General features: G+C 34.8%; 1 protein-coding gene and 1 pseudogene across 3 annotated transcripts in view; one reads left to right on the forward strand and one right to left on the reverse strand.

Annotated features, from left to right (window-relative positions):
- Positions 1-25877, reverse strand: part of Dcc (DCC netrin 1 receptor) — a 1126179-nt gene that overhangs the window by 274536 nt on the left and 825766 nt on the right. The window lies entirely within an intron of this gene.
- Positions 18045-19165, forward strand: LOC117283756 (annotated as a pseudogene).

Here is a 25877-nt window from a genome sequence, read left to right on the forward strand (position 1 = left end):
ATATATATATATATAATTAAATATAAACTTTTTAAGTTTGGGTACACTTCTGTTGGTAAATAAGCAGCTGCGCAGAAAATTTGTTCTGATTTTTGTTCACTATGGGAGCCACCAAAATAATTTTCATAGCCTTATAAAAAGATATGCCTTGTTAAATATGTTGTTAAAAATGTTTACATTGGTTATCATTAAAAGGCTGAATTCTAAATATGTTACTGTAACATGTTTTTGATGGTTATCTTCAAAATATAATATTTTCTGTTAAAAATAATAATAATAAAAAAGGGAAGATCCTATTGATACAAAGCTATATTACAGGACATAAGATTTCATATAAGTATAATAATTATTATTGCTACTTTTCTGGTATACAAAATGTATTCATGTTGTTTGACCATGCAGGGTTTCAAGGATATTGTTTATGACAATAACCTTCTGATCCAGGTATTCTCTCCTGTTCTCCACCATCAAAGGTGCAACTACAAAAAATAAAAAAGTGGGAATTGTACCCCTCTTCACCCAGAAATTATTTAAATCATGCTACCTATATTTTAAATTTTTTTACAAATTGATAAGCATGGCCATTCAGCAGGAGAAAGATTCTGACATCCTCAGAGTTCTCCTTATGCTTTGGAATATGATGGAGCACGATGGCTGCTGGAGATGTTGGTTCATCATGTGGATCATCTTAATAACCCTATAAATGTTTCCCAGAAGTAATTCTATCCAGCGATATTGGGCTTATATGCCTGATATTTAATGACACATCTTGAAAGTTTTTGGACTAATCACTTGGAAATTCCACAGACTTAAGCTTATCTGCAGGACTTTGGTGGACAGATTCAGGTTTTGCTCAAACCAACATTTGGAAACTTGCTGCTGCATTGGGAGAAATATGTTTATGGTCAGATGTGAAAGCTATTAGCCTTAGTTTCAATGTTTTTAACATAGGGACCATTAATATGGGAAATACCATAAAAACTGTGTTATCTCAAGTCAAAGAACAAAAGAAAAAAGATAATGTCTTCTGTTAATGCTCCTTATGTGTTACTGGTAAGAAATATAGAGATTGTTTATGAAACTGATAATGAATATAACAACAGCTGTTTTAGTTGTAAACTGACCAATTGTATATTCTCAGAAATCATGACTTCCTTTCATTCTGTGATGGTTTTGAGACATCCTCTCTTTATAATGATGCCTGTAAAAATCAATGAGTCCTAGTATGAGGATCAAGGGTTACAAATGTTGATAGAGGTAGAGAAAGCTACATGTCAAGCCTCCACAATCTACGGTCTAACCCCTGCAGAGGCTGGTAGTCAAAGATGGGTAAGAGAAGTGTAGAGAAATATCCAACCTAAGACAGAGCATGAGTATTAAACTTCTCATGGCTTGAGGACAGGTAAGGGATTTCTCTAGACATTTCTCACCTAAGACAGGCACAGTCTTTCTGCTGAGCTGGGAAAGTCCCTGCTCTAAATATAATAAAAAGGGGGATATGTGGGAGCAGAGCCATGGTCCTCTAGGAGTTTGACATTTAAAAGGAAACTTCTTCACCTCTACACTCAAGGCATTGATACAATCTATGTAACATTTGTTACTTTTCTAGGACTCTGCTTCTTAAAATTGTTTTTTGACCCTGCAATGTGAGAAACTCAAAGAGACAGCCACAGATCTGATGTTCTTTGTAAAGAGTCAGAAAATCTGGTCTTTGCATAAAGATACAAATAGTTGCTTGGTGCTTCCTGTTAATGTGAGCCTATAAAAGGAGCTGTTTCTGTGAAATAAATCAGACTTCTCTTGGTCTCCACTCAGGATTGAGTGTTCTTTCCTTTCTTAATCCTCATGCCCCAACTCAGGCATGTTCGTGATGTGGCAGCTGGGCCGCCACAATATTATACTTCAGATAATGTACTAGATGTTTTACCTATTGCAAACATCTAAGCCTACATGCAATTTAGAGCAATAAAACAATCAGCTATCAGCTTTTCCTATTAACAACATAGTCTACTAAGCCTAGGATCTTCTTAAAGATCTAAGTTAGCTGATTTAATCTCTGTTACTTTTAAAACACTTGCGTTTTACAGGTACCATAGTTTTCTCTAACCATACCCCATGAACTGGGCTAATATTTTCTTAGATCTGTTCTGTTTTTTTCTTCAATGTAAACCCAGAATCCTTTTTGTATTTTAAGAGTTTTACTGTAAGTAAAGAGAAGAGAGACAGAACAAAACCCCAGAAAGATGGAGAAATAGCACATACCTATAATCCCCACACTCTGCCAGGCTAACACAGGAAGATTATGAGTTTGAGGCCAGTTTGGGCTACTAAGTGCAATTGAGGTCAGCCTGAAACATCGTGAGTTCCTGTCCAAAAAGGAAAGACAGGAAGGAAGGAAGGAAGGAAGGAAGGAAGGAAGGAAGGAAGGAAGGAAGGAAGGAAGGAAAAGGAAAAGGAAAAGGGAAAGGAATAAAGGGAAGGGAAGGAAGAGAGAGATAGAAAAGGAAGAATAGGAAGGATGTAAAGAAGGAAGGATAAAGAAGATGTGTTTTTTCTATAAAATGGAATACTACTCAGCCATAAAGAATGAGAAATTAGAGTCATTCACAGGAAAATGGATACATATTGAGGATATACTCCTAAGTGAAATAAATAAGTCACACATGTATAAATACTGAATAGTTTCTCATGTGAAAAATTATAATAGTACTCAAGATCCTAATGGGATAATTAACAATGTGAAATAGGAAGAAAAGGGCTAAAGGTGTAAGGAAAGTAGGAAGGGTAGGGGAGGGAAATAAGGGAAAAGAAAAAAATGTGAGAAAATGAAAAAATGGAAATAAAGTGTTTGTAAATGGGGAGGGGAGGAGGGTTGAAGGGAGGGCAGGGACAAGGGGAAAAATGAGAACCAAGACCTGTCATGTAAAGGTACAAGATTCCAACAATGAATGCAACTATACTGTATACCTAGAATGTACCAATAAACTCTATAAAAAATTTAAAAAAGAAGGAAGGAAGATGGAATGCAGAGAGGAAGATAGATAAGTGAAGGCAAGAAGGAGGACAGAAGGAAGAGAAAGAAAACAGAAAGAAAGCATGGGAAGGAAAGAAGAAGAAAGGGAGGGGAAAAGGAAGAAGATGGAACTAAGAAAGGAAGGATGGGAGGGAGGGAAGAAGGAAGCAGGGAAGGAAGGAAAGGGAAGGGAAGGCTGGGTAAGTTTTAGGAAGTTTCCACTCTTGCTAGCCCCATAGATCTGCAGGGCTCCTCCCATGCAGGAATCTGGCTCCTGACTGAGAGCAGGTGTGATTTTCTAAGCCTGACCGTAGGCAATCGCCAAAGCTTTGCCTGACAGACTTCCACAGGGAGAATCTGCCCCACCTGATATGGTGGACAACCAGAGGTTGCCAGCAAAGACTCAAGTGGATCACCTGACCTACCATAGTCATGCACATCTGTACTCCTAGCCCAGGTGCCTTTATTCAGAGGATTCTTTTTCTGGAACTCCCCAAGTAGAAGCACACCTCTCTGAGGGGGAATAAGAAGGAAACCTTAATGATACTTTTCTCTACTTTCTACTTCTAGCTTTTCCCTCTCCCCTTCTGTAGCCTCAGGGTCTACAACACTGCAGGAGTAGCCTTTGACTTAAGGCTCCCTGATCAGTGAGGCAACCTCCATATCTCTGAAGACCCACCCATTCTTTCACTGTTGATGTTTCATGGAAAAAATTGAACTGTGGAGAGTCGGTGCCTTTTCTAGCTAGGCTATTACTTATACAATCTCAATTCAGTGATTAAAGCCTTGGATATTGCTTTCCTTTTGTCTTATTTTCTCAATCAACTACTGACTTCTCTGATGTGTAGCAGATTGGTTCTCTCCAGCTCAGTCAAGCCCTTGACAATCACATCTAACGTAGCAGGTGACCTTCGAAGCCCCAGCTTTATATTTTATGACCCCTCCCCTGGGTTGCCTCAACCTACTGGAATACTCCTATTTTCCAGCCTCTGTATCAAATAACCAGTGAGAATTTAAGTCATTCTAGAAAATAAAATCTGTCTGAAGGAAGTAAATAAAATTTCCAAAGACTCCAAACTTTCCTGACAGTTTTCAGTAGTTTTTCTGCATAGAGAGAACAAGTTACTATACTCGGAGTATCTGTTTAAGCACTGTGTAAAATACAGAAAAAGATTCATATATGGAAGCATTATTTCAAATATCTTAAAATGAATCAACTATTATGCAATCTTTCTGTAAAAGCACTCCAACAAACCAGCTTGTGACTGCAGATATTCTCAAAGAAAAGTAGAAACTTTAATAATGAAAATGGCAATAGCAGCCTCTGCTAGGTTCTCTGCACTTAGAGGTATTATCTTATTTAATCTTAATAATGATCTTTTGAGATTTGGGACCTGGTGTCAATCTCATTTTACAGAGCAAAGAACCAGTTGTTAGATGGTTAATTAACAATGAAAGGTCACACAAGTAAAAAGAACTTAATATTGAGTTGGACACCAAAGTCTTGTATCCCTTATAGATTGGAACCTAATATAATTTCTACAAGTATCCCTATTTGGATATTGTGCGACAGCTCCAATTCTGATTCATTCAGCAACACAACCCAAATTAGTAGCTTTTATTCCCCTGTAGCTATGCAATCAGAGAAAGGACTGCTCATCTCACAATTCTGAATATAAAATGAGGAGATCTTTAGTGTAAAGAACTGTCTGTGCATTTATTTCTGCTGCATTGTATCTGTTTTCTAACATTACCACTTGACTATGATTTTACCTTATTTCTCTCTTTTATAAACATGACTGGAAAAATTGTCTAATATAAAAACAATTAAAATATTCTCATTCACTATCATACAAAACAGTGGTGGTATGCCTGCTTCTGAATGTATACAATACACTGGTGAAAAAATAGTGATTTTTGACTCTAGATTTAAAATTTTAGATTTCTAAATGTTTTAATTGTTTTTCTTTTTGATCATTCTTCTCTTAACAAAAATAAGATGATAAATCTTACTTCTATTGCTTTCCCAGTTGTGCCTGAAACACACTGTGTTTCTGTTCTGCCTATGTAGCACTTTGACTTGCCAAGATAGAATAAATTTTAGCATTTTTTAAGTTCTTAGGTATTCAAAATAAAAGAAGTATTTTGATAGCCCACCTGAAATGCTGGAAAACATAGCATATTCTTAATCCCCGGTTTAAGACCAGGAAAAACTGATATAACTGATTTCTGGGATCAGATATTAATTTTACCAAATATTGGAATACTTCCATTGAAGGTTGAGACTTTGAGGTGTTGTTTTATATTCGCAAGTCTTTTCTTTGGTAATCATGTGAAGAAGATCAGTCAAGGTGCTAAAAGTTATAATCCAGCCTGGGTATCTCTGTGAGTCAGTTTCCCCCTCACTGATCTGTGAATTCCATCATCACTTTGAAGAGCAGCTGCCATCTGTAGTTCATTGCCTGTTTCACCACATGCTATCACTAAGGAGCTCTTAGGAAAGGACAGTGATAACTAAAAATAAGGGGAAAAAGCTGCAGGGACACATGGCTACTTGGGGTATAAAAAATGATGAAATGATGAAATTGGGAGATACTTTCAAAGGCCAATTCATTTTTTCTCTTATTTTGGATTTACTTTCCTTTTTGTGCAACAATCAAATGAAGAATAACTACTAACAGGTTTTCCTGGGGTTTTCTAAAGATTAAAAAGGTTAGGTGTACCTTCTGTACATGGCATCAAAGATATTGAGATCCTTTCAATAACTAGCTTCTAACTGCTCAGGGTACACCTGCTGTAGGTGAACTCATCCCATACTGTGGGGCAGGTTCTCCTCTCCTTTTGGCATATATCTGTTATAGAATGTTTCAAATTCATTTTAACTGGTTTGGCTACTTTTCTTACTCCTCTGGCTGCAATGATGTTTCTCATACATCTAAATCATTTTCAGGGTCTGCTACTCTAAGGAAGTTGGGAGTCCCCTAGGTGAGCTAGAACAGTCAACATATGTGGTTCTCTGTTTCCTCATCTTAAATGAAAATGGACATATCCCACTTCCGTCTATGCTATAGAATATGGGAATTTATATGCATAACTACAAGAGTACGATGTTATTACTTTACTTGAAGCCACTTATAAAACACTTATAATATCACACTGCAACCACAGTACACTGTGGCATTTATCCTCAACAAGGCATTTACATTGCATAATTTTAGGGCATAATTCACCTAGATTTGCCTAGAAGCAAACTTCATATATTACCTAATTAAAAAATCAGTGCATTCACTACAAGAGCAGAAATTAAACATTTTAAAACATTATTCATTTGTATTTTGATTAAAAATAGGTATCATGAAGAAAATCAACTATGTATAGGAGATATTCAATATATATAAGAAGTAAAATCATTTGTAACCACCATATCTACAAAGAACCTTGTGTAAAGACCAATCACAGCACTCTATGAAATAGAAAGTAAAAGATTTAAAGAAGGATGGGGGTGTGGTAAGCAAAGGGAAAGTAAACATAATTAAGATACAATAAGTACATGTACCAGTTCCCCATGATGAATGTATTTATTATGCATCACACTTACTACTCCTAAAATAAATAAAAACAAGTTGTCTTCTTAGATGTTTTCAGTAATAGACTTTAAAAATAAACTAAATTGTGTCTTGTTCTGTAGTAGCAAGATGATTTTAATTTAAACTGATTTTGTTATTAATATGCAATTTTGCAATCACTAATATTTAATGTCATCAGCTTAGTTTGTCAGGTTCTTGCGGGGGAGATAGGAAAAATTTTATTTTTGTTTGAATTCATATGTATGGTAATGATTTGGTCAAAAAGAGAAAGAGAACTTGATTTCACTCACAGATATTCACTTTAATACAGTACCTTTAGATAAAATTTCTATAGAGCATCCACTGAATTTTTAAAACTACTCAGTTAATTAAACTTTTATTCAATGTGACAACTGGCTAGGAAGTATGGCAGACTTGTATCTAGCTTTAAATTTAATCATCAGCCCCCAAAGCTAAAGCCTTGCATGATCGCTTAGGATAACTACTGATCAGCTCTGATCATTAATGATAAAAAAGCCTCCAGTAAGCATATTTAACAAACTCTCTGATGCGTATTTTGTTTAATTACTAGTATAGATTACAGCTATCCCATAGAAATTCGGCTAATAATTAAATATAAATATGACATGCTCAGCAATTTCCAAAATGCCTGATACATAACACTCAAAAGTATTAGCTATTTTTTGACTTTATCTCAGTCACCCACATATACACTTTTTGATAGAAATTTATTTCATAGCCCTTGCTTTTCTAAGTATGAAAGAGAATCTAATAATTTCACTCTACTGGTTATCTATGTCATTTTCACACCAATGTTATTTTGTTGTAGAAAATAATGGTTCAAAATGAATATAAATATTGATGTAACTTGAAGGAAAATAATAATGGAAGACTTATACAGGGTCAATAGCCCTTATCTGAAATGCTTAGGACCCGAAATACTACAGATTAAACTTTTTTTGGAATAATTGCATATATGTATTGGGGTGAGCTCTAAATCTAAACACAGTTGTTATGTATGCTTCATATACAACTTCTATACATAGTTTGAACAGAATTTTATACAATATTTTCAGTTCATGTGCATTTTCACTGTGACATATCACATGAGGTCAGGTGTGAAATTTTCCATTTGTGGCATCATGTTGGCACTCAAAAGTTTCACATTTTAGAGCATTTTAGATTTCAGAATTCCAGGCAAGGGATCTCATCCTGTACTATCTGATTTCAAGACTAACAATAAAGATAGAGTGAATAAGAGAACTTAGCATTAATAAAGAAATAAATAAATAGGTAAAATAAAAATAGAAATATTTTACAGAAATAAAAATAGATATAAATATACATAACCGACTGATATTTGACAAAGTACTAAATAATCCAATGAGGACAGTGGAGTCTTTAATATATCATGGTAAAAGAAATAGATATTTACATGAAGAAAAAAAAATCCAAAATCAAAACCTTGGCTACTTTCTTTAACCATATACAAATATCAATTTAAAATAAACATAGAACTAAATGTAAAAGGTGATAAATAAGAACATCATCTCACCTTGGGGTATAACAAAGCTTTCCTAATCAGATCATAAGAGACATTAAACATAAAAAAGGAAAAACTTGAATTTCATCAAAATAAGATACTTTTGACACTAAAAATAAAAGTAAACCTTCCATGTGGAGAAATAGATACAATTTCAAAGTCTAATAAGGGCTTTCTTCTGAAATGTATAAATCTTACAATTGTTAAAAGATTGATGCTACCACTTCAAAAATGATCAAAATAAAATGTCTAAGTGATCAACAAACAAATGAAAAATACTCAACATCTTTAACTGTCAAAGAAATACAAATAAAAACCATAGTGAGACATGAGTGTACATAATTCATATTTGCTAAAATTAATATTTAATGATATCGTGTATGGTATAAGTGTTTAAGATAAAACAAATGAGACTATTGCATAGTGTTGAGGGGAATCCAGCATGCTTAGATCATTTTGGAAAACTTTCTGATCAAGTGAGGCATATATTTGAGTTTTTACTCAGTAGTTTTACTTCTAAACAATTTCGAGTTTAGAGTCACAAAAGATTTGTTCAAGAAGTGGTGGAAGTTTATTTTAAAAATAACTTTAAAGTAGAAACAAATTATCAAAAAGAGAATGAATAAACATACTTTGTTATATCCATACAATGAACAAATACTTAGCAATGAAAAGGAACAAATTACTATGAAATGCAGCATGGGTGAATCTCAAAAACATGGTAATGGAAGGAGCCAGACACAAAAGAAAAAGTAATATATGATTCCATTTATATGAGGTGCCTAAATGAGGCAAATTCATAGATATAGAAAGTAGGACAGAATTTACCAAGTTCTGGGGAAGAAAGGGAATGGGTAATTATTGTCTAATAGGCACAAATTTTCTCTATGAAATGATAAAAAAGTTCTGGAGATAGATTATGGTAATTGCTATGCACAATAGTTCCGGAATTGCACTGAATTGTATTCTGCCCATGTACTGATTCCCTGCAAGGAATATAATCATTGTGTATTGAAAACAGGCACTAATAAAAAACAAAAACTAAAAAAAATTTGTTAAAATGGCAAATGTTGCTATGTATATTTCAACACACATAGACGCACACACACACACACTCACACGCACGCCAAATAACCTTCGTAGGAATTGTTATATGTATGGGTGGCACATGGCCGCTAGGGTCCAGATATTCTCTCTCTGCTCGAGTAACTCATGTGTCATGAAATTTTGGATAGATACTTTAATACTTGCCTTATCAATCTCTCCAAAAAAAGAAAAAGAAAATCAATAATTGGATGGCACGAATCCATAGAAAGAAAAAGTGACTTCCTTCTCTAGGAGACCTTTCCTCTTTTAACACTGTTCAGACAAAAGAAAAATAATCCCAGGTACCACATGTCATTCTAAGAGGTTTAAATTTTCATTAAAGCGAGACAGCAGACAGGCTTCACAGGAAATAATGTGAATCTGTGCCCACATCCAGCAGGGATAATGATTCTTTTAATTATAAGTTACTGGGCCAAATTCAAAAAGACATGATGGGCAGGCATTAGGTAACTAAATAATAAATAGTAATTGCATTTCTCCTTTTGCATTTTAAAGGGTAAAACACTTGAGATCCTCTACTTGATATTCCTTACACAATGTACCCTGTGTCATGAAGTCATTTGAAATAATGGCATTTGATGCTGTGCATCCAATAACTTTAAATAACATCATTAACATTGGAATGAAAAGAATGGAAATTGGCTATCGAAAGAGCATCCTTCCTCACATTTAAGAGGTTTGTCAAACAAAAATTATGTGACTCTCCCCTTGTTACACATATTTGTCTTGTATAAATAATAGAATGAATATATTTATAAGGAAGAGGAGAGGAAAAAAGGAACAAACTGTCTTGTTATCAAAAACTTCAGCTTTAAATCAATCGTTAAGAACTAAATCATTGTTTTCTCAAGAGAGTTAGCTACAAAAGGCACCACCAATTTACTGAGAATGTGTGTGTGAGCATTTTTGCTTTCCCTCAGAATAGAACAGGGGAAGCACTAAATGAAGTTCAGAGTCAGTGGGTTTCATGTGTGTTGCGCACTTGTTGAGGGACCTAGACATGGAAATATTTTATATGGTCTATAAAAGCAGGATTTAGGGTGATTTTGTGGCTAATGTTCTTTCAATTATGTCACCCTATGAAACTGTTTAAAAGACAGACTCCCAGGAGGATACCAATGATTTGTGTCATCTATTCTGGCAAGAGTATCTGTGATGTTTGGTTTCCTGAGCATTAAAACAGCTGACTTGGCAATATATTTTTAAAATAGATAGAATAAGAATATATTTATTTCACTTCTGTATCTTACTTTTGTTTAAAACCCTTTACTATTCCATTCAGAAGAGAATTTGTGCTAATCTTGAAATCACATGCATTGGTTCACATGTTTGGTAAACTATTCACAAAAATAATTCAGGAAATTGTAGAAGTAAAATCTGATAATTCAGTAGAAAAATCAGTAAGTCAAAGAAAAGGACCATTTATCTCTTTATCACCACCTTTGGTTATGATTTTTAAATGGGAATATTAAAAACATATTCACCTTAACAACATAGGAAATGAGGCAGGATGGAAGCTTGAAATAATTATGTAACTAAATCTGCTTTGAACACTTTTATAAAAAAATTCATGGCATGACTGTTTCTTGGTATGGTTTTAGTTTTTATGAAAATGGGCTAGGTTAAAGGAGCCAGCCCCACGTATTACTTCACCTTGTTATTAAGGGTAAAAGACAATAAATGTGAACTTAACATGAAGCAGAATAAACACCTGAATTAGTTTTGTGAATGTCATAAAGAAATATTAAGAAAACAACAGGTGTATTCGGTTAATAACTGATGACTATATGGAGATAACTGTAGTAGATTATTAGAGTCTTTCAGATCTATGCCTTCCCAACATTGCAATTTTCTTCTACAGTACTTATTAGCTTGACTTTAGGACCAGGCAAGGAAGTTCACAGGACTGAGGTCAGATAACTGAGAGTAACATTAAAGCATAAATAAGTAAATAAAAATGAATAGGTATTTTAATGTTCTTGAGATTGCTGAGGTTTAAGTTAGTCATAGGGTCAACCCCCAGGTCCAGTTTGCAAAGAGCATGAAACAGTAAGAAAAATGATAAAGTAAAAAAATTAAATTAAAGGATCAAGTTGAAAGTTTTTTTTCATTCATTAATTTTATTGGTACATTTTAGGTATGCAATATGATGACATTCATTATTGGGAATTTGCACCTTTGCATACCTTGGTTCTTACTTTTTCCCCATACCCTTGCCTTCCCTTCAACCCATCCACCTCCCCTATTTACAAAGAATTTCTTTCCATTTTTTCCTTTTCTAATATTTATTCCTTTCCGCTGTACCTCCAACTTCCCCTTCCTCTTTGGACCTTTCTTCCTATTTCACAATCTCTAGTATATATTTTGATCCTTATTTACACTTTCAGTTTCTCACACCAGAGAAACTAAGTATTTACACATGTGTGTTTCATTTATTTCACCTAAGAGTATGGCTTCAATGTACACCCAGTTAACTATAAATGTCTCTAGTTTCTCATTCTTTATGGCCATTTTATTTTTTAAAAAACTCATTTTTTTTTAATCCAGTGTCCAGTTGATGGGTAATTGGGCTGCTTCCAAGTTTTAGCTATTACAAACTGTGCCTCTATGAACATGGGTGCACATATACCGCTGTGGTATGATTCTAATTATTTTGGGAAGATAGCTGGGTCAATTGGAACCTCTAATCCTAGATTTTTGAGGTATCTCCATATTCATTTCCACAGTGGTTGCTCCACTCTGCACCCCCACTAACAACGGAGAAGGGTTTTTCCCCACAGTCCCACCGGCATTTGTTATTGGTTGATTTCTTCAAAGCCGACATTTTTCTGGGGTTAGGTGAAATCTCAGCATTGTTTTCATTTGCATCTCTTGAATGATCAGTGATGTTGAGCATTTTTTCATATGTTTATTTGCTATTTCTACTTCTTTTTCTAAGAAATAACTGTTCAATTCAGATTGCCCATTTTTGGATTGGATTGGAGGTCTGATTTTTAAAAATTCTTTATATAGTAGACCTCTGTCATGTTGAAAGTTTTTATGAGGTTAATCATTTCACTGAGAGTGAAGAAAATAGAGATCTGGGGGAAAAATAGACTATCTCTTAGGATGGTCCTGGAGTTCAAGATGTTTAATAGAAGTATTTTCAAGATACATTTAAGTAGGAGCGAAGATCTCTGGGATATTGTACCAATTACTGACCACAGAAATAGCTTCTCTCACATTGCCTCACACATTTCAGGGATATATACAATCAATATTTTTTGATGTTTAAAAAGGTACTGGGATTCCAAAGGACCCTGAGATGTTGTGATAATGGAGTTAATCTAAAACAAAAATGTAACAAAGATACACAAAGATGTCTTGAACATGAGACTACAAAGCCTGACATGAATAAAGGACATAAAATTTGTCAGCATTATTCATGAAATACTTAAAAATTTCCAGAGAATCAGTTCTATAAAGTCTCTGTAAGATAATGTGACCACACTGCAATACCAGTGGGATCACAGGATATATTAATAATATTAGAGCATTTAAAATGAGGGAGGAGGGCTCGAGATTTAGCTCAGTGGTTCCGCTGCCTGCCTCACTAACCATTAAGGACCCGAGTTTGATCTCTGGTACAAAAAAAAAAAAAAAAAAAAAAAAGAGGGAGGAATTGATAAAGGCTGCCATGAAGTCACATGACATCCATAAACCATGCAGAAGAAGATGACATATCAGGTAGGGGGCTGACAAGCAAATCAGAAATATTTGTAGAAAGTCTGAATATTTAATTCAGAGGAAAGAATTGATGCAAGGAAGGGGGACTTGACTTTTTCAAATAATAAAAGTTGTAACACTAAGAAAAAGTCACTAAATTTACTAGATTTGTTCTTTACATTGTCAGAGGAGGTAATTTTATGAATGAGTGGAAATTATATAAGCTTAGCACTTTGAATATAAATTTCTGAAAGTGACACCTATATATGACAAAATGGCTGCTTATTAAGGGGAAAAAAAGTCTGTCAACGGTTTGTTTCAGTGAACAGCTTGAAGGAGACTTATAGGAAGACTCAAATACCAGGTAGACATCAGAGTCAGACCGTTCAGGGTTTTGGCACATATTTTATGAATCACAAAAATGAAAATTATGGATTCAAGATTAATTCTTCATGATTCTGGCTTTGTTTCTGTTGCTGTGCATGTGAATGTGATGGGGGGATTGAAAGTTATTAAGTACAGAATGAACTGAAATCATTAATACTGGAAGATTCACCACATATGGAGGATTAAATAGAATTTGTGTAAGACTTCTACATTTGAAAGTTTCAATCTAATGCTCACTTAAATGTTGTTTTGGGGGTTCTAATAATCACCCTATTAAATATAAATCCCAGAACTGGGATAAGACTGTAATTGGTTCAAGAAAACCTCCTCCTCAAACTTGTTGTATCCTCAGTCACATCCTCTGCTAAGGCCCGTAAGGGCCTGCTGATGGTCAGCATCAGGCAAAGACAGGATATGGTTTGTGCACTGTCGAGATACTGGCTTTATTTTCTATTTCACACATCTAGATATGATAGTTACAAAAGTGTAACTTTCTTTTATCAGAGGCTTAGTATGACAGATAGTTTTATGCACTTTATAGTCACTTATGGCTTCTCATCTAAAAAGCCAATAACAGAAATACATTTTCCTAGAATAGCATCATAACAAAAGTGTTTATGTAGTGTGAACCAAATGTGATGTGACAGCAGAATAGATGATTTTCCCTTTGGCTAAAGAGCATCACTTCCCATCAATGTCAGTTCCTCAAGAGACCAACATCACAGAGTAAGAATATTTACTTATTGGTAACATCTGACTCCAGTGTGCATAGTTCTGTCGACTTGTATCCCGTAGTAAAGTTCTCGACATCCATGTCCATCTCAGTACAGAGAAAAAAAAAAAATCCATTCTGAAATCAAAACCACGACTCTAGAAACTACTGCTAGAAAAAATACATTCTTTTTATTGAAGAATATAATAAAAAGACTACATTTCTAAAAATTCTAAAATAAAAGAAATTCACTATCAGTTATAGATAAAACATGACAGTAATTGACTAAAATTATACTTTTCATCTGGTGTTCTAAGTTAAATCTCAACATAATAATTTTCATATATTTTTATAACTTTAAAGATTTTAGGGAAAGTAGTTTCTCCTTTTATATCTAATTCAAAGTTTTTTTTAAAGGACATACAGTACTGGTTTACTTCACTTATTATGCTGCAAACTAAGTAGCTTACTTCAATAATCTAAATTCCATATGATTGAACGATAAAATCTCTTCAGGATGCTAGCATCTAATTGTTAAATAATAGGTACACAGTAATTACTTGTTGAATAAGTAAATTAATAAAAAGATGTAATGAATAAATGTCAAAGTGATAGGATCTAGAGTGTATATTATATAAAATTTATCTAAAGTCCTTAACTAAAAAATATTTTCTAAGTAACAAAGTTCTGATCACTTCTTTTATAAAAAGTTGAAATAATTCATTGCCAATAAGATTATGTATATTCATTGCAAATATAACATTAAAGGCACTGTGCAATTCTACTTCAGAGACACATGGAATTATGTTACTGTTAAAGAAAAAAGTATAAGCTATACACAGTGGGCAGGAGAAACACTGATAAGTAATCTTGTTGAAGCAAATGCTAAATATGGATGTTACACAAGATAGTCACTTGAATTGCACAGAAGGTATAGATCTTCTTGTCACTGATCAACACGGAAGATGGAGGAACCATGTTCTGGACTGAACAATGAAGGTATAATTTGGAGATATTTATATATGTATATATCTACATCTTAGTAATCATTCCTATGTAAAGGAGACTTTGGAACCCAATGGTTTCAGAATAACTGTTTAAATCTATTTTGAGTTCTGTTTTTCCTAGGAATGTGAGCAAAATATCAAGATGCCTGTGACCAAATTTATGATATGTGTGTTCATGATAAAAAAACTTAAGACGCTCTTCTTCATTTTTTTAATCATTTCATGTTCCTAGCCAGGATATAAATAGGTCACTTCCAACTCACCCCCTTTCTTTAACTATGTGCTGTTTTCCCAAGGTGCCTCCAAGTTTCCTAAGGAAACTGAAGCAGAGGCTAAGAAATCCACACTCACAGTACTCACAGTACGTGTTGGTAGTGTACTTCTACCTCTTCATGTTTACAGCCAAAATATAAGTAGGTAAACTTTTCTCCCCTCTGTTTAAATATGTGTTCAGAAGCTGGCTGTTTAGGGGTAAAAGCCTTCATTTGTAGTATTTTTCTGAGTTCTGTGGTCTAATTACAACCACCAATGCTAATTCAAATTACCAGTGCAACACCGCTGAGGGCAGAGTTGGGATTAGATGTACCAAATACTCAGCACACAGATAACATGTAGATGTGCCCTAATAGGCACAGATAACAGTAAAATGATGTGATAAGTGATAATTTGAACATTGCTATAACTTTGTAGTTAATATATTTTAACTGTACATTTATGTAATTTAATTTTTAACAATGTTCTCATTTAATCATGAGCTCATAAGATCACTAATTAACCCATTTTTTTTGAGCCAATAGGTTGGCTCTAGTACACCATTGCTTGCATCCCAAGGAGACCAGTGACCATATCTCCACTTTACATAGCTTTACTTTTGCACATGATACCAAGATGTCTATAGATCTTTGTTTGTAAGATTGAATTTGACTATATTTAGGAAGTTTAGAAGCCACTGACTTGACGAGACTTAATTTTCATGGAATCTTTATACTGTTTGGACCACTTTCTGAAAATACAAATTTTCTAGGAGAAGATACCTTGAATCTGAAGTATGTTTGTTAGAGTATGGGGAAAGGTAGCTTACATTTCAAACAAGTGTCTGGTTTAAGGGATTTTTATGTTCCTTAAAATTTGAGTACTTCACTTCTGGTACCTCAAGTTTTCTCTTCTCCATGCTGGAGCTGAAGCCTCCACCTGTTGGATCAGCTGCCTTCAGCTTCAACTCCTCGAGAGCAGGAAAGTGAACGCTGCAATGCCAGCTACAACTGAGATTTAGAATCATGGACTTGTTTTCCCATAAGTAAAAAAGCTCTTGACTGTATTAAAGCTTAATAAAATATCTAGTAGGCAAGTGGCAAGCTTCTGTTCCTTTTATTACTGTATGGGTAGAGAAGTTAACATATTATGAAAGGGCAGAAACTACTCAATCACAGGTGTTGTCATGGTCAATTTTCCAATGATTGCTGCTGCTGTAGGTGCTGAGGCTCTGTGCTGTAGAGCAATGAAGGAGGCCTCTTATTAAACTAGTTTAGATAAAATGTTCAGCAGGTAACCATTATACACTGTATAGTCAATAGCAGTTATTAAGAAACAAGTACATGTATAAATGAGTAAATGAGAATTAATCCAAGATTATAACAGAAATGTTCTTTAAATTGTTTACTGTTATAAAGCCTCCAAAGTACAGGAGCATTGGGTTTTTTAAACAAACAGTGGTTCCTTTAAGTTCCACTGAATTTTATTTCATGGAGGGAATTATCTGTATTGGCCTCTAAATGAAACACAACTACGTTTTGGTTTCTTTTGCAACATATTTTGCTTATAAAAACACAGGAAATGTTGAAATAGAGACAATCTTTTGAGAAACATATATTGATATCATAACTATACACACACACACATATGAGATTCTGTGTATCATTCAAATTCATCACTTCATAAAAGATGAAAATGTGCAGCCCACTTCATATTTTAAAGAGATGAATTTTATTTAAGGTCACTATAAGGCATTTCTTCGTAGCGAAATCTCCTGTGTATGTGTTTTTCTATTTTATCCATGTAAAAATAAGATGTAAAACTATCAAGTTAATACCCACTGCTTCTAAACAAAAGCACAAATGGCCTGTCAAGTAGATTTCTCTGAAAGATGAAAAGTGTTTTGGTAGGAGGACACTGAGTTATTACAAAAAATAAATCAAAAAAGAGAATGGATATTCTTACTGTTTAACCAGAGACAAAGTTATTTGTGAAAGACAAACTATTTTTTTCTAATGGCACTAGGATTATATATGTAATATTGGTTAGTTTTTTGAAATAATAAATTGTTACTAAATATTCATTTTTAACTACTAATATATGTTTTTCAAAGTATTTTAAAATCCATTTGTATTCACTATGGTGACTAATTTCTACAAAATATCTGGGAAATATTAAAATTTTCTTAGATTCTGTCAATTGTATATAAAGTTTTTGAGTGGACTGAGTGATTTTTGGGATAGTTCTGAAAATCTAATGGAGGCCATCATTCTCTATTAAAAAGAGCAACATAATAGATGAGACAGTCAAGTTTAGATTCCAATGCTGTTGAGACGATCCAGATTGCACAATTCTAATGTGCTTTTTAAGGTGACTAAACTAAGATGATTTCAGATAGAAGATATATCAGATTCAAAATGGATATTACAGAAATTGTATCTTAAAATATTTATTTAGAAATCTGATAACATTTCTCCTACATTTATCTAAAGTACGTAAATTTGATTTAGTTGTATTTAAATTAATGTTTAATTATAAAATATGTTCTCAAGTCCATGATTTTCATTTTCTCTGAGTCTCACTCATGTTTCTCTAATGGTTTCAGACCAATGCTGCTAAAATAATTCCAGGCTGCTCCGATGTGATTGTGTCCTGTGTGTCTATTCTTTGGGGGAAGTAGCTGTTTATTTCTGTCCATGTTTTCTCCTACCTAAGTGCATGTCACCACTCCATGGAAGATTCAGTGGATATGGACATGAGCCCCGTGAACCCAGAATTATATTTTCAGTTGTGGACTAAAGGGCTACAAAGATTATCACTTTAAGATGGATAATGATAAAAAATGAGCACCAGTTGTCATTAAGAATGGTCAGTTTAGGGCCAGTATTTAGCTCAGTGGTGCTGCTGCCTTACTTGCAAATGCAAGGTCATAAGTTTGAGTCCTGGTACAAAAAAAAAAAAAAAGGTCACTTTTGAAAGCAGAGGCAATGAAACATGAAGGCCGTCCAATTAAAGTAACACTAGCAACTTTGAAAATGTCTGTACAGCCAATGGTAAGAACTAAGGACATGTGAATTTTGAATTTTATGTGAGAGTTTAGATCTCTGTATCATTTACGTTACATCAAAATAAAAGAAGTATTTTCTTTGTTTGTCCTAGTAGTCACAACTATGTCTTGAGTCACTGTGGGTTTCAATCCTCAACTCCTAAACACTGTATGTGTCTGATGCTTCTGTATCAGTGGGAAAAACAGGTTTATTGGGTTTGATTGATTGTATGAGGTTTGCCTATAATGTATGTTCCACGTTTTCTTTACAGTGTAATTTCTTCCTTTCAGATTTTCTTTGGGGGCTTTGAAATTACACCACCTATTGTCTGACGGTCGAAGTGTGTTCAGGGCCTGTGCATATCAGTGGACAGTGCTTAGTAGCTGTGGAGGAAGATGCAGTCAGATGAAGAGGAGGAAGAGGATGTCAAACTCTCAAGTATATCTGGAAACTAGCTGCTGATGAACATGATGATGAGGAAAGTGAAGAGAAAGCTCCAATGAAGAAATTGATACGAGGGCAGGGGATTTAGCTCAGCGGTTCGGTGGCCTGCCTTGCAAATGCAAGGACCTGAGTTCAATCCCTGGTATTAAAAAAAAAAAAAAAAGAAAGAAAGAAATTGAGATACCCCAGCCAAAAATGAACAAAAATAAAACCAGAAAGGAAAAGACTCACAAACATCATCAGCAAGATCGAAAGGTCAAGAATCTTTCAAAAATCAAGACTCCTGAAACACCCAAAAGACCTAGTTCTAAGGAAGATATTAAAGCAAAAAATACAAGCAAGTATAGAAAAGGCACATTGAACAGCCCTAAGCCCTACTGATAAATTTAAGTCCAAAGATGGGGATAAAGAAAAAGGAGAGACAGTAGTCCATATTGAGTATCAGCAATAGCCCAGACTGAAGTCTTCTATTTTAATCTCAATCCCCTTTCCTGATTTGCCACTCAGACCCTCTTCCAAGCTGAAAGCAATCTTTTTCTTAGAGCACCTTTTTTCCCTTTACTTTTCTGACTGCTGTGATCCAGTGAACCTTATATATTGCTTTCTGTTGTGCATATGCCTCATCTCTTGTTTTAATTACCTTTGCATCTCTAAGCTGGTCAATATATATTTGAATGAATAAAAAAAATAATAATTCTAGGCTGTATTTTATTGCTAACAAACCTGGAGGGCTGAAGTAAGGTACTTCTGTGAGACACTAATTTCCCCTCCAAACTTTCAATAACAAAAATATTTTACAACTTAGAATTGAGAGGCAAAAGCCAGAATTACATTTAAAGATGCCCTTAGTTTTTAATCTCATTTATGAACATTTATTGAAGTATGAGCTTTGCTCTTTTGACAAACTGCAGTTCCTCTGAGGTGCTTCTTAGCTCCTCAGAGAAAAAGAGTTGCGCCAGTGAATTAGTGTGTTCAGAGTTGTGAGGTACAGAACCTTCCAGGTATGTTCATTCTGGGAAGAATTGGAAAGTCAGGGAAATGTGGATAACTAAGTTTTCTTTTTTCTCAGCATGTTTATACTCAACACTTCCTATGTTTTCGCTGCACAATTCTGATGTCTGCAGGATAAATAAGCCTCTAAATGTTACCCTCTTCCTAGTATCTAAACCCATTGAGAACATGAACCACTTGAAGGTGAGACTTATTTTTTCTCCCATTTGTACCTGTTCCCCTATGATAGGGTCCTATATCTAATGGGGAGGAGTGCGAAATAAATGATCAACAGCACTGGCCCAAGTACAAAACCTAGTGCTCCCATTCATTTCATTTCTCAGTGGCCCTGGTAGATATTACCTAGCATCTCTAAACCGGAGCATTTTCTTTGGTAAAATTAGAATGATTCTACAACCTACTGCCTCTACCAGTTTTCTGTTATCAATATGTTGCCCCATTCCCATGCCATCTCCTATCCCCTTTCCCCTTTTCTTTCCTTTTCTCCTCCTTCCCCCCGTCTCTCTGTTTGTTTTTTGAGATAGGGTCTCACTCTGTAGTTCAGACTTGTCATGAACTCCTATAGCCCAGGCTGGTCCAGCTCAAAGTAATCCTGTCTCAGCATCCCAAGTGCTGGGATTACAGGTCATCTTTTTTTATTCACAGGCAGGATGGACTCTATGCATCTTCTTTTTAATCATCCCTTTGCAAAAACTCTCAACCTTGATACCTTTTCACTGGCAAAACACCAAACAGAGTAAATACCAACGATCTGCCTACCCTAGGTCATCAACCAAGCAACCAGTCATGTGGAGATAAACAAACACAAATGCATGTAGTTGATTTTACTTGAAATTTATGACAACAAATCGCAAAGGTCACTGTTCAGTAGCCGTAGGAGTAGTTGCATATGTGCTGTTTTCTTTTCCACAAACTAGGGTAACTATAACTATTCCCACCTTTTCTGTGTTTTCAGTCTCTCAACACTGTCTTCCTCAAACCTTCATACACTGATGATGACTTTCCTTGTGCTGCTCATCTTCTCAGCTCCAAATGGAGTCATGTATCTGCACCCACACTTGCTCTCTCTGCCTTTGCCCATCTTGCCAAAACTGAATGCTCTTTGTTGGCTAAATTCTGTTCCTTTTTTCTACTCAATGGATTGCATCTTTGCAATTTTCCACTCTTTTCTGCATTGATGATTTTTCCCTTTCTATTGCATTTTTCCAGAAGTTGCAGTATCTGTCATGTTAAAAAACTAGACAAAACTAAATCAATGAAGCAAACAATGAAATATCCTCTAGCAAAACATCTCCTAAAATTGTTATTTTTTTTCGCTCTGCTAGAGTAAAATGTCTCATCATATCATCAATAGCCACTCAGTTCAATCCCTTGACACCCTTCTGTCCATTTTCAAGTGCCTCTCCATAAGTCACTTTACTGTCAATTTTACCATATCTGTCATCAGTATTAGAGACAATGAACAGCTCCCATTTTTTGGAAACCATCTTCTGTTTTGGCTTCTGTTAGGCCATCCCCCCTATGTTTCTCACATCACTCTTGCTCCTCTTCAAATGTCCAATTTCTATATATCATGTGTCCCAAGGTTTAGCCATTTTATTGTCTATCTTTTCTCTTTAGGTGCCTTCCACATGACAGCAACTCTTGAATTTATATCACCAGCATGACCTCTCCTCAGAACTCTAGTTTTATATACCAAATTATAACACTATTGACAAGATTGATGATATGTCTAATAGCTGAGGTTCATGCCCAAATATAATTGACTGTCCCTCTACACTAATTTAATCTCTATACTTAGCTCATTAAACAGTTTCGTAATCCACTAACATTTTGTGGCCAAAAATCTAGTCTCTCATCTTTGCTCTTAGTCCATCTTGTTGGCTCTACATCTTACAGACATCCTGATTCTTTCCAGGCTCTCTCTATCTCTTTTTACAACTCTTGGTCTCCTGCTTTGATCACCTTTGATCAACTGAGAACTCAGATGCCTCCCAACTCATCTTCTTCCTTTCACTCTGTCCCACAACTTGATATTTTTCCTTGTGATAGCTAGTGCTAGCCTTTAAAAGGTAAACCGAATTTCTTTTGAAACACTTTTCATATGGAATAAAATCCCCAGTTATACCATGCCTTAAAAAGCCCTGTATAATGTGACTGTCACCCAGAATTTCACGATCTATTTGTACTGTCACTTTAGCTTATAATCATGCCAGCAACATTCCCACCTGGAGGCTTTTACATCAGTGCTTAGCATTGCTGGCATTGCTTAATGGAGTGTGAACAACACTGTCCTCCTGACTAAAGTCTCACCTCAGTGTCTTCTTAGAAGGTTGCTATCTGAAGAGCTGATCCTCACAGCCATTCTCCATCTCATCACTGCACTTAATTTTCTTTGCAGAACCTATCGATTTCTTGTGTTAATTGTTCATTTATTCAAGTATATTTCCCTATACTAGAATATAAGTAAACTCTAGGGAAGAAGGGTGTCTGCCTATGTCATAGCTTTTTCAGTACCAAGCACAGGTCAAAGTTGGTATTCCAGTAATAGTGAAATGAACGATACTTATAGTGTCGTGTAAGGTGGAAATGTAATGCAGCACAGTGCCAGGCACAGAATATCTACCAAAAAAGTTAGTGATTATCATTATTATAATCATTTGGTGCTTATCAAATATGTGTCAATTATAAGTACTTATCTGAGTGGGCTAAATCATTCAGTAAAGTATTTGCAATTTAAGTATTTTCTTAAAAGCAATATTTGAAGCTACACTGAAAAAACTTTTTTGCATAAAAGTGAATGTTTCAACATCTCTTAAATCAAATCACACTGTGACTGCATTTACCTACTAGAATACTGAACCTATTCATGTTCTCTGACTAATCAGGGATTCCAACTATAAGGGTGACTTCCATGAGCTAAATTAAAATCAGAGACCTTATCACTAGGCCTAGGTTCATTTAATTTAAGCCCATTATTAAACCTCCTACTTTTCAAAAATGTATGACTTGAAGGAAATCTCATTAAACTTCATGGAAAGGCTAAAATAAACTTTGCCTGCAGAGCCAACCAGAAATGGAGCCATTAGAAATGTGTGTGATGAAGTTTAATTTACAAGGTGATATTAAAGTGAGGCAAGACTCAAAAGAGAATTAGTTTCTATCACATATTTTAATCTCTTTGTCAAAATCCTTTGTGCAAATATACTAAATGGCAATACAACAGTAAATTTGATAAGATCAAAGTATAGTAGCCTCAAAACATAAAACAGCCAAAAAAAGGATTTTTAAAAAGTATTTAAAATTTGAAAAAGGAGAAGAATCTAGAAAATCTTTTCCTAATGCCTATTTACATTGCTCAAAAGTTCATATGGGATGGAGATTTAATTATGTCTCTTAACATTTAAATCTTACAGTAGATATTATAGGGACCTTTCAACACTCTCTCACACATTTATACCCACAGCCTCTGAAAAAAAATTATTACTTGGTTCATTTCTAACATTTTATGAATTTAATTTTTTCTTATAATTTTCATTTAATTTATATCTGTATTTCCACTTAAGTCACATAATAATGTACTCTTTGGTGAATGAGGTTCCTCGATTTCTGGGGCGCACTGTTTCATCCAGGCCTCCCAGCCATTAGCGGACCAATGAGGAATAGAGCTACCTGAAGCCTCCAGCACAGCACCACCCCCATATGGCAGAAGGATGTCTCCAGCACCACCCCAGGCATGCTCCCTCCTCTGGCCTTCTGGCTGTGCCTGTACCTGGATCCACACTACAGAGGCCCAGGGGGTCTTAAAGGCCATTGTACTGAGCTCCAGAAGATAGAGCAGAAGTGATAAACTGTAAGAGGGCCCTATTCCTTCTAGGTCCCTATACTGAAGCTATACTGAACAGCTTATTCACCATAAGCATATTTTGGGCTAGTCCTTAATTTTGAGTTATTTCATACAGTTAAAGGTGATAGATTAATAATGACCATAAATTGTCATTTTCTAAGCTGTGCTTGATTTTATTGTTGTTGCTGATAGTATCATTTGGGCTACTGTTGTGATTGAGCTAATTGGTTATCCTTCTTGGTACAACAAAAAAAAGATTGCCTCAGAGTCATCAGAGACTCAAAACCTAAAGACCAGCTATATCTGGATGATCCCTCTGACATAATGGTTCTAAAAACAACAAAAAAGATAGTTATGATAAGCAATATCGAAGTATCAACCCATGGATTAAATCAAGGAGTGTACCAACAATAATAATAATAGAAATGAAAAGACATTTAAGCAAGATAAAAAATGAGTCTCTCAGATTATCAAAGGCAAATTCTTGGGGAAACAAGGTGGAAAAGTGTGATAATCAACCACCTGGACACCCTGAAATGATAGCACAGGAAGTAACAAAACAACAAAAATTCAAAAATGAAATAGTTTCCTAGATAACTACAGAGATGGTGAACAGAATAAAAGATATAATTAGAGTTTCTAGAAGAGATACAGATTTAAAAAAAAATACATGAATTCAGGACCATGAAACCATGAATGCTCAGCATATGAAATAAATGAAAACCATGAATGGCCAACATAGGAAAGAAATGGAATCCATGAAGCAGATTCAAACATATCCAGGAGATTTAAAACTCTATTGAAAGTATACACAGCAGACTGAGCCAATGTGAAGACAGAATATCAGACATAGAAGACAGGAGGGCAGTCAGTGACCATGAAAAGAGAGATCTCTTAAAAGTAGTAAGGAACTACAAGAAATCAATCCGACAACTCCTAGATGATATGAAGAATAAGATTGATAGGAGTCCATGAAAAAGCAGGAGAAAGTACAAATGACATTAAAAAAACTGTTTACAAAATTATTGATAGAAAACTTCCCAAACAGAACAAAATAACTTAACATACAGATAAATGAGGCATAAAGGACTCCAACTAGTAATGAAAAAAAAAATTGACACCTAGACATATAATAGTCAAGATCCCAGAAACCCAACAGAAGAACAAACTACTACCAGCAGTTAGAAAAAAGAAACAAATCACATGCAAAGAAAGCCCACCAGCATCACAGCAGACTTTTCAACACAAACTGTGAAGTCAGGGAGGGCCTAGAGTGAGGTATTTTAAGCCCTAAAAGCAAACAACCTCCAACTTAGACTGCTGTATCCTGGAAAACTCTCTTCCAAAATTGATGGGGAAATAAGATACTTCCATGACCAGGAACAACTGATAAACTTCATGAATACCAAATCAGCACTCCAAACAATTGTAAACAAGATCCTAGAAAAAGACAACAAGGGTCACAAATACATGAGGCCCAACAGAGCAAATTCAAAATATTTCTCAGGAGGAAAGGAATTAACTGGAGAGGGGGAAAAATAAAGAAGAGCCAATAACAGGAAAATAATATGATAATAATAAGTCAATACATATCAGTTATAACCATCAATGTTAAAGGCCTCAATTCACCAATCAAAAGAAACTGACTGGAAAAATGGATTAAGAAGCAAAATCTGACAATATACTGTATACAAGAAACATACCTAGTTCAAAATGAAACTCATAGACTGAAAGTAAAAGGATGGAAAACAGTTGTCCATGTGACAAGAACCCAGAAAAAAGCAGGGGTAGCTATCTTATTTACAGACAATGTAAATTTCAAACTAAAACTAATGAAGAGTGAAAAAGAAGGCCACTACATCCTTGTAAAGGGAACAATCTAAAAGGAAGCAATGATAAACATAAATATATATGCACCAAATACTAATGCCACAATTACACTAAACAAATATTAAAGGACATGAAAACCAAATAAGCACAAATACAATTGTAGTGGTGGACCTCAATACTCCACTGTCACAAATAGAAAGATCATCTAAACAAAAAAATCAATAATGAAATAACAGAACAGAACCAAGTTTTTGAACAAATGGACTTAACAGATATCTACAGCCTGTTCCACCTCATGAAATCAGAATATACATTCTTTTTGGCATGACACAGGTCATATTCCAAAACAGACCATATACTATCTTATAGAACATGTTTAATTAAA

Source organism: Fukomys damarensis, unplaced genomic scaffold (genome assembly GCF_012274545.1).
Source record: "Fukomys damarensis isolate Sample0158 unplaced genomic scaffold, DMR_v1.0_HiC HiC_scaffold_30, whole genome shotgun sequence".
Lineage (NCBI taxonomy): Eukaryota > Metazoa > Chordata > Mammalia > Rodentia > Bathyergidae > Fukomys > Fukomys damarensis.